Genomic DNA, 9,208 nt, shown 5'->3' with positions numbered 1-9,208 from the left:
AATAACATTTGGTATTTAACTTGGGCTTTCCAGCTTGTAAAAATAGCTCTATACTGTCTTCTGTGGCCTTGGAGAAGATCTATCAAATCTGAAATCACTATCACCATCACTACGGTTCCATGATGGGAGACTTGTAATCTTTAATAGTTTGAAATATGTTCACCTGAATCAGAGACCTTTCAGACTCTCTTATGGCTACATTCTTCCTTGGCTTATTTGTTTTATCTTGTCCTTTCCTTGTCCGCTTGTTTTACAAAATGACTTAACACATCTTTAAATAGCCTAGTGCATTACAATCTAAATATTGTAATTTTTTGACATATTGTAAGCACCTACATTAAAAAGTCAAACACATTTAGACTTACTCTCCACTTTTACCTTCAGATGCTCTACAGCAGCAGCTGCTGGGTTGTTCTGCGGGGCGACGTCACTTTTCAAAATAGCTCTGTTCACACTTGCAAGATTCTGGCTGAACTGCTTTACATGCCAAACATGACCGTGGGAAAATATGCACAGAATCTCACACCAGGTACGATATATCAACTGGTGCATATTATGTTTATTTTATTGTTTTGATTTAAGGAAAATCCATGCCTATAAGTATTAAAGAAAAGAGGGACATTTTTGATGATTAGAAGTAAAGGGGGTTTGTTAAACAGAAGCAAAACTATATCAAAGCGTTTACAAAAAACTTTTCTTGCAAAACACATACTATTAAAACACTTTGGCATTAACAGTACTCTTGCAGAGGCTTGCTTCATGTCTGTGTTAGTGTTTTAAATGTTTAAGAAAAGATGAATGTGAGTGGGATGTAAATATTAAACTTGAGAAATGTATCTTGCAATATGCAGCAGGAGTTGTGTGAGAGTTTGTAAACAGATGTTTTGATAAAGCTTTGCTGTTGTTAAATGTGGCTTCTTTTTACTTCCATTCCTCAAAACTTGTTTAATTTGTTTTGTATTCTTTGTTTATCATGAAGTCATGCAAGGAAAACAAAGTGTTCTTCTTGGATTACAGCTAACATGGGTTGACTAGTTGTTGAACTGATAGTCCTCTTTGTATTCCTTTAAAAGCCATGTGTGTCACAGTGAACATACATTTGATGTAATCCCCTCATAGATGCAATCATTATATCATATTTTCAGTGACCCGTCTCTGAATTTATCAAGCTTTTGTAGACTCAATCACTCTTCCCAGCAGGCCCTGTTGCTGCCTGCCACTCTCTATCAGCTCCATTTCCCTGCGCTGTTTCTTTGCCTTTAAGAGCTGCGATGTTACCGAGCATCGTCCGTCTGTCGCAATCACCACATTCAGTCATTCTTGGGCAATCTTTGAGTGGAAAACACAGCGTACACCAGGGAGTGTATGTGTGTGTGTGTGTGTGTGTGTGTGTGTGTGTGTGTATGTGTGTGTGTTTGAGTGTGTGTGTGTGTGTGTGTGTGTGTGTGTGTGTGTGTGTGTGTGTGTGTGTGTGTGTGTGTGTGTGTGTGTGTGACTTACTTCACAATAGTTTTGCATTTGTTCCTTTGTAGATTCTTGATGAGAAATTCAAAGCATGTGAAACTTTCTACAGCCTGTTATGAAAGACTGCTTCTTGCACCATTTGGGAAAAACATTTGAAGAAAACCATCGATCAGGGCAGAAGCTTAGGTCATGTCCTCTAGTCTTTTTCCCAGGAAGTCTGGGGATCTGAAGCATTTATTTCACATTGTATGATTGACAGTTACATATTATGGGAGTTCCAAATGGTGAGACCAAACATCTTTTAGACATGGACATACATAAACAAAGGAATAAATAATTACCTTACAGGAAAAAATGTCAGATTTCCAGGAGCTCTAGGATCCCATCCTCCTGAGGGTCTCAGAAAAGTAAAGGGTCCACAAACAGTTGTGTTAAACAAATAAGGTTTATTGATATGTATATTTTTGTAATGTATACTAAGCTCTTTGGGCTAAACCCTCAAAATAAACAATCATTGAACAAAATCACACAAATTACTTTATTTTGAAAATGTGACTTTAGATAATCTTGTATGGGAACTCTGGGACACAAATAGCTGTTTGTATTTTAACACATTTTATGTCAGATTCTCAAGGAAAAGAAATGGTGTATACAACTATATCCATATACAAACATATACAATTCAGTTAAATAAAAAAAATGAATGTGATAAATATTTCCATGTTATATGTACAGTAAGAATGTTTCTATTACAGCAAGTAATCACCAAGTCCGTATTAATCTCACCATACAGTCAAATTATAGCTAAACAATACAAAACAAATCAAATCAATCAAAAAATCCCAAACAAAACAACTAAATAATTAAAGCAGTTTCATAGAACATGGTTTGATAATTGAGTTCTCTCCAGAATGATATTCTGTTGTATTTCTTATTGGAAATATTGAGATACAATCTCAGTAAATCTATAGCCGACAAACACATACAACACTCAGGATTATCCGGTGTATTTTAGTTTTCAGTTTCACAAACAAAACCACATAAAGAGCACATAGAGAGAGATGACTCCAATAATAAGCTTGGGCCTTTAGTGAGGAGTCTACTTACAGGAACAATTTTCATAAAAGCACAAAGCTACAGAGAGTATTTGGTAACAAAGTGAACATATTTACAGTCCTTCTTTGTTTCCAGGGTCTGCTTAGCAGCATTCATTGACCAGATGCCAGTCACAATTCCACACTTCTCAGGATCACATGTTTGGTGCTTAGTGATATCTCAGGCTTTCAGACTCTCCCTGGAGGATCCAGATACAGGGCATGAAAATGACCATGAGCCAAAGCTAACCATGGCTGGCACTGCAGGCCGAGCACTGTAATGCTCGATAACTTGCTTTTTTTTGTGCCTATGAATAAATGAGGCAGAATAGAATTAGGTTTAGGTTTTCAACCAGCATGATTTTATGACAGACCATGCACATTTGGTTATGGCATCTCCACTCCCATTACCCCCCCACCCCCACCCTCCATAAAAAATCTATCAAAATATGTTTAAATGTACATTTGATCATTACAACTCCCTCGAAGTGTAAACAACAGCACATTTTAAAGACCTTTTTTAAAATTTAGATTAACGGGTTTTTAGTTTTTATTTCAGAAATTCCATTTGTCTCATTTAACACCTTTCCACAGATATTTATTTATGTATTATCACAATTCTTGTCTTTGCTGTTAAATGTTCGAATTATGTTGTGTTAATTATTTATTTTATATATTATTAGGTGTAGTATTTTTAAATATACCCAATAATTATTACAGTGTTATTCTTTCACATGGGTGTCATCCAGGGAGTTATCACATCAAATTCGAGCGCCCACAACCAAACAAAAACGTGTCGTCATCACGTTGCGACAGCCACTCTCTCCAGTCGGTAGAGAGTCAGGAGGAGACGAACAAACCTGGCGGCTGTTGAGGAGCCTGTGAACGGCTAAATCACTCACACCCCGTCCGCTCTTTGGTCCCAGTGGATGTGTTTCCCCAGTTGTAATGATCGGACGCTTTCACATGTCTCCCAGAGAGAGAACAGAGTCAGAGGGTCGACCAACAGAGCAGCTAATGTTAGCGGTGTTTTACTAGCATGCTAACATCACACAGGAGAGTTAGCTCCTCAGGCTAACGTGCTAGCTGCTGTTAGTTAGGTGCAAACACTTGACTTGCTGCTGCTGGGAAGAAGGAGCGTTTAACCTCATCGTTAGCTTCATCAAAGGATATATCTTGCTTTGGATACACGACCTGAGGGATTCGCCGGAGAGGCCTGCTGTCTTTCTTCATCCCTGCATTTCTGAGGTAAACACAGGATAAAATTACAAAGTGCAAGATCACAACTGGGGAATAATGTAGTAATGAGCCAGTGGAAGTGGGCCTAGCATTAGCCAGCTAGCTCGTTAGCTTAGCCGGGTTAGCATTGCTAACGCTAGCAGCCAGCTTAACGCACTTGTGTTGATGTGGAGCTTGTTAGCGGTTTTAAAATAAGTTATTATTTGTCTCCGATCAGGCCAACTGTGCCTGATGGTGATGGGTAGTAGTAGTTATGTTCAGCATTTTTTGAAAAAAGACTGACTTCTGGAGTTTTCTATCACTCCGTCGCTGAAACTTTTCCTTTTAAACTACACAAACTTCGAGGCAAAAGCTGCACACTGCGAGGAGTTCAGTCCACATGCACCGCGTTTAATATAGGATGAGAGCAAACCCGATCATCATGGTTTATGTATCTTAAGTTTTACCGTGCATAACACATGTGTAGGTACACTTTAACAGAGGAATGTTTGAGGGGTTTCTCTTGATAGAAAATGTTTTATGTCCCAAATGTTAGCAGAGCCCATGCTAAGTTACCTTGTGCCTCACTTGTATACCGTTGAGCTCAATCCAGATGTTCTTGGAGGCACACGGATGATAAGAATTCACGGGACCAAAACAACAGCCTGTAGGTTGCTTTACACATGCAAGGTGCTAAACGTTTGGATAATATAGAGGACTGCTCCGGTTTTACAATGCACAATTTTGGAAATACTTTTAATTAGAGACCTGATGTTTAGTGTCCTTTTATCCGTCCCCTGACACCAAGTTTCCCACCCAAAATGCAGGCTATATAGATGGATTGAGGTTGAAATTATAATAATGAATCTGTCACTATCTATACTGGGTTACTTTTTTTGTTACACACAGTCAAAAGTAATCCATACAACAACAGACCTGTACTAAATCCTTAGTGACTGTTATGTTGTCCAGTCTTTGTTGAAATATTGTAATTGAACTGTATACTTTTAGGAGATGTAGTTTGTTTGGATCTTTAATTGATGGTGGTGTATAATCAGGGGTGCTTCTAATAATTTTGTGTCTGTGCTTATTGATACAAATATGCAGTCAAATTCTTTAGAAACAGTATTATTTTAGTTGCATGTCCCTACTGGTTCTAGAGATATTAAGGATATTGGCATAAGAGCATTTGAAACCTGATTACATATGTCACTTTGGACATGTTGCTAAAAAAGATCACGTTATTTTTATTTTTGATGAGGATGGTGTCGATGTTAAGAAAATCTGTCATTTCTGTCTGAGTTTTTCAAAATGAAAAGTAGGATCCAGGTTGAATTTGTGGGTGCAGTTTACTATTCTGGTCTCCAAATTACCTTGTGCAAGCAGTTACAAAATTCAATGCAATTTGTCTTTAGTCAAAGATCCCTGCAAACATGACAGCGGATGATGTTAAACTTGAATAAGCTGTTGACATAACACGGTATTCAGATTTCTATTTTTTTTCTTTCTAGGTAGCAAATTCAGGTTTTCAAAAACAGGGATACAGTTTATCAAGGTTCCTGATATGATGTTTATATTTGCTACACATAAACAGTTTAATGCCAGAACCCACTCACTTTTAACCGGAGTTTGACCCCACGCTTCGTGTCTAAGGTTAGCCAAACCTGTAGGCGTGTTTTCACACAGACTCAAATCTGGAGCTGTTCATACACATTGCTGTTAAACATGAGAATTACTTAACATAAGTACAACAATAAAGTTTCACTTCTCTTCAGACCCTGATTCTCTTTTATATATGGTATCTTTCACTTGTGCTGCTCTTCAAGTCTTTAAGTCAGTTTAAGCAGTACAAACATTGAGACACATTACCATCCCTCACAGGAAAGACATTTCTCAAAAATGGTGTCTTACCATTGTTAAACCAAGGTCAGGAGGAGGGATGTGAAGTTTTGTCAAATGACACGTTGACACAGCCAGCACAGGGTTAACCTACTTCACTGTGTGGGTTTGAGAGGCGTTGTTGACATGGCTCCTATTTCCTCTCCAGGAGAGTATATCACTCTCCGCCCTACCTGCTAGTTAACTGAATTCACTTGACCTCTCAGGTCTGAGCCTGTCCTTGAGGAAATTGCAAAAAAGGAACATCTGTCCCTTGGTCAATACCACAATGGATGTCTATGTAACATAAACACCGTGGTGGGTTGTTTAGGTTACCTTGTGACCAGTATGAAAGTAAGAAGGAAAGTAATACTGATGCTTTTTCTGTCAGATTTCTTTGTGTTTTAGTAGTGTTTTTTTAGGCCAATGTCATATTTAAGAGTTATGTCTAGGGGCCAGACATTGGCGTACTGTTTTTATATCACAGGGATAACACAAGTGCAACTGTAAAGATCCATGTGATGGCCGAACCCTAACCACAGAAATCCACTATTTACCCTCAGTGAATAGACTGAATAGATGCTCTACTGTTTACTTATCAAATTAGATCTACAACGGCTCCACCAAAGCTGTTCCTTCATATGTAAAACTTTCTGCAGTTTTTATATAAAACCATAGCTTGAGGTCAACATTTTTCTGACATGGTGTCAACTAAAGACGTACAGACAAAGCTTTAAACATGGGGTTTGTCTCAGTGCTGTTATATTGGTTTGTGTAGGAGTTGTAAGACCCCCTGCAACTTTAGCAGGATTCCCACTAATAATGGACATCTGACTCCATATCTTGAAGTTTGGTATTGTGAGCTCTGAAATTCTACCATAATTCAATTACAAACACAATAGTATTGAGTATTTACAAAAATAAGAAAACAAGGTTAAGTCCAATTGCATTAGTATTGTGGTTCCTAAGTATCAAGTGAAATGAATACTTTAGTGCAATTAAGTGCCTTATATTGTGTGTCTCTTGTTCTTAGAAGAGATTATAGAGGAGGTCATGTTAGTCACAGTTTCCACAAATTAGGTTGTTTATGTGATTTCAAAGTTACATTTAAATTAGATCTAAGTCATACGGTTATATCATTACATTAATAATTCTGTAGTGGGAGAAAACAAGAGAATTAACAGTTTAAATAAGGACCTAGTCTAAATTGGGGAACTTTTTTCCCTTTTTATATATGTATATTTATATAATATTGTAGCTATGGCCAGAAGACATTTACATTGTCATTACTGGTGGTCTGGTAATGGTACATCAATTCATAATTTAGCATCGCAGTGTGATGAGTGGAAGAGGCGGTTTGTTATTTTCAAACCAAGCAGCTACAAGATTTGTTTTTAATTAGCCCACGAGTCAAAATGCTCTCTGTATAACCCTTCAGTTCATTGTATGACGTTTTGTGGGACATATTTGTTGAGTCTGTCAGTAAGTGAAGATTAGAGAAAGCTTAGACTGACAATATTGAGACAAGAATGGCATCTTGTCAGTTCACATGGACCAGTGTGATGAAATATAATTTCTCTGGCTGAGATGGTTGCTGCAGGGCCTTGGAGAGATGAGGGATATCTTAGACTTGTTGTTTGTGGAAAGCTTCACATTCCCACAGTCCTGACTGTTGCTGTGACCTCAGGGCCTTCCTAAAACCATTCTCAGATGGACAGTGAGATTTCCTGGCTTTGAAGCTCGTATTGACAAAACATGAAGGAGGGTGTGAGTAAAAAGAGTAATCAAGGATATCAATGGATAACATTCCTGAACACAACTTTTTGTAATTAAACACTAATATCAAAAGCACATTTGTGACCGGCATGCTATTTTGTGACTAATAATTACCGATTAGACTCATTTTGTGGAGCTAAAATAACAAGATATTTCCTGTATACATCCCTCTGAATGTAACTCTATTATGAAACTAACCATGCAATCTTGGACTTTGGAGAAATAAGGGAAACGGCAACCTCCTGTTAAAACTTTTTTTAGATGTAAACTTTTTCTGCTGATTTACTGTTCCCATTATGCTTTGTACTGTGTCCCTCGACTATGTTTTGTGATTACAATTGTAGATCAGGGGAGGCTTGTCTAGACACATTTGTCCTTTTTTAAAGGTGATTTTTGTGCTTTCTGTGATTGATTCTGTTGAACAGATTGTCTGTGTTGTACTAGCACTTCTATTTTAACCATACCGGATACTTTGGTGTTTCTTTGACTATGTAGAAGTCTGCCATGCGGAGAGCCACATTTTCAGCCTTGTGTCTTGAGTTGACTTGAAATATAGTTCTGGTACTTGCAACACAAGTCCACTTTCAGGAATGAACCAGGTATGGATTATATTTTCTCAGATTTTTTTGTTTTCATACCCTTGAAACACATCGAGCTTGGAGGTGAGGTTCATACTATCCCTCAACTTTCTTTGTGTTTTTTCTATCAACCCTTGAGCATGCACTACAGTTGGTCCAGAGCATTACCGTTACCCTTTTCCTACCAGTGTGCCCTTTGTCTACCAGTGTGCCCTTTGTTTATGTTTTATCCCAATGAATCGGTTTTGAACGGTTTACGTAGGCTCTTTTTAAAACAACGTGCAGCAGCATCTGTTTTAAAAGGAAGTTTCACCAGAGTCAGAAGAGGCAGTGACAGTGTACACGTACTTTGGGAATACCGAGGATGGAGAGGACCATCTGGCGGATCGTCTTGGAGGAAGTGTAACAGGTCCAGGAGGAAGAGAACTGAAGAGAAGAGCGTCTGTGCTGAAGTGCAGTGCTTGAGTAACTCGATGAGTGCAGTTTATTATAATGGACAGGCCTTTGGGATCCCAACATTTTTTTACTTAAAAGGAGATTTGGATAATGTGATTCATGACCTCTGCTGGATTGGGATAATTGATGATGCTGGTTTGATGTGCATCGTCAGTCAAGAGATGAATTAGACGAATGGATCGAGGGCTCAAGTTCAGTTTTTTTTTGGTCAAATTGAATTTTAGAGCATCTTGATAGAGAGGGAGTCCATTGTTGCTGTGTCGGGTTAAAAAAAGGCTTTAGCTGCACAGCGTCTTCTGTAATCTTCATATTAGGATTTTATTAGCTTCAAATTTGCCTTTTCAGCTCTTGCACAAAGACAAAAGCTGAATAATAAATGAAACTGAGATATTATTAAATGATATAGAGGGTTGTTGCAGGTATTATGTTTTAAAAAGATGTTAGTAGGAACAGTTTTTCCCATTTGAATAACAGACTTCCTTTTTTTTGTTCACTCTTTAAGCAGGTGCCTTGTGTGTTTCATCAAGCCTATTTTAACACATTGAGAAAAATAATGGAGTCCTTCAGGAGAAATGTTCAGGTCTGGAGGAGAGAGGACAGAAGGAGGATGAGAGAGAAAAAGCTAAAGTTAGGAGAAATTGGCAGAGAGAAAGTCAAAGCAAGACTGCGTGTGTGTGTGTGTGTGTGGACTCATCTAGTAAACAGCGGAATGGAGATGAAATAAAACATAAAGAGGAGAAGCAA

The 9,208-nt window shown here is 38.0% G+C and overlaps 1 protein-coding gene across 2 annotated transcripts in view; it reads left to right on the top strand.

Annotated features, from left to right (window-relative positions):
- Positions 1-3,387: 3,387 nt before the first annotated feature.
- Positions 3,388-9,208, top strand: part of fbxw7 (F-box and WD repeat domain containing 7) — a 109,629-nt gene continuing 103,808 nt past the window's right edge. For both annotated transcript variants that reach the window (XM_063884343.1, XM_063884342.1), the window contains exon 1: positions 3,388-3,806. The gene's annotated coding sequence lies outside the window, so the exon portion shown is untranslated. The remainder of the gene's footprint in view (positions 3,807-9,208) is intronic.

Source organism: Eleginops maclovinus, chromosome 5, assembly GCF_036324505.1.
Source record: "Eleginops maclovinus isolate JMC-PN-2008 ecotype Puerto Natales chromosome 5, JC_Emac_rtc_rv5, whole genome shotgun sequence".
Taxonomy (NCBI): domain Eukaryota; kingdom Metazoa; phylum Chordata; class Actinopteri; order Perciformes; family Eleginopidae; genus Eleginops; species Eleginops maclovinus.
Note: the sequence above shows the minus strand (reverse complement) of the source record. Positions and strands in the feature narration are given on the sequence as shown.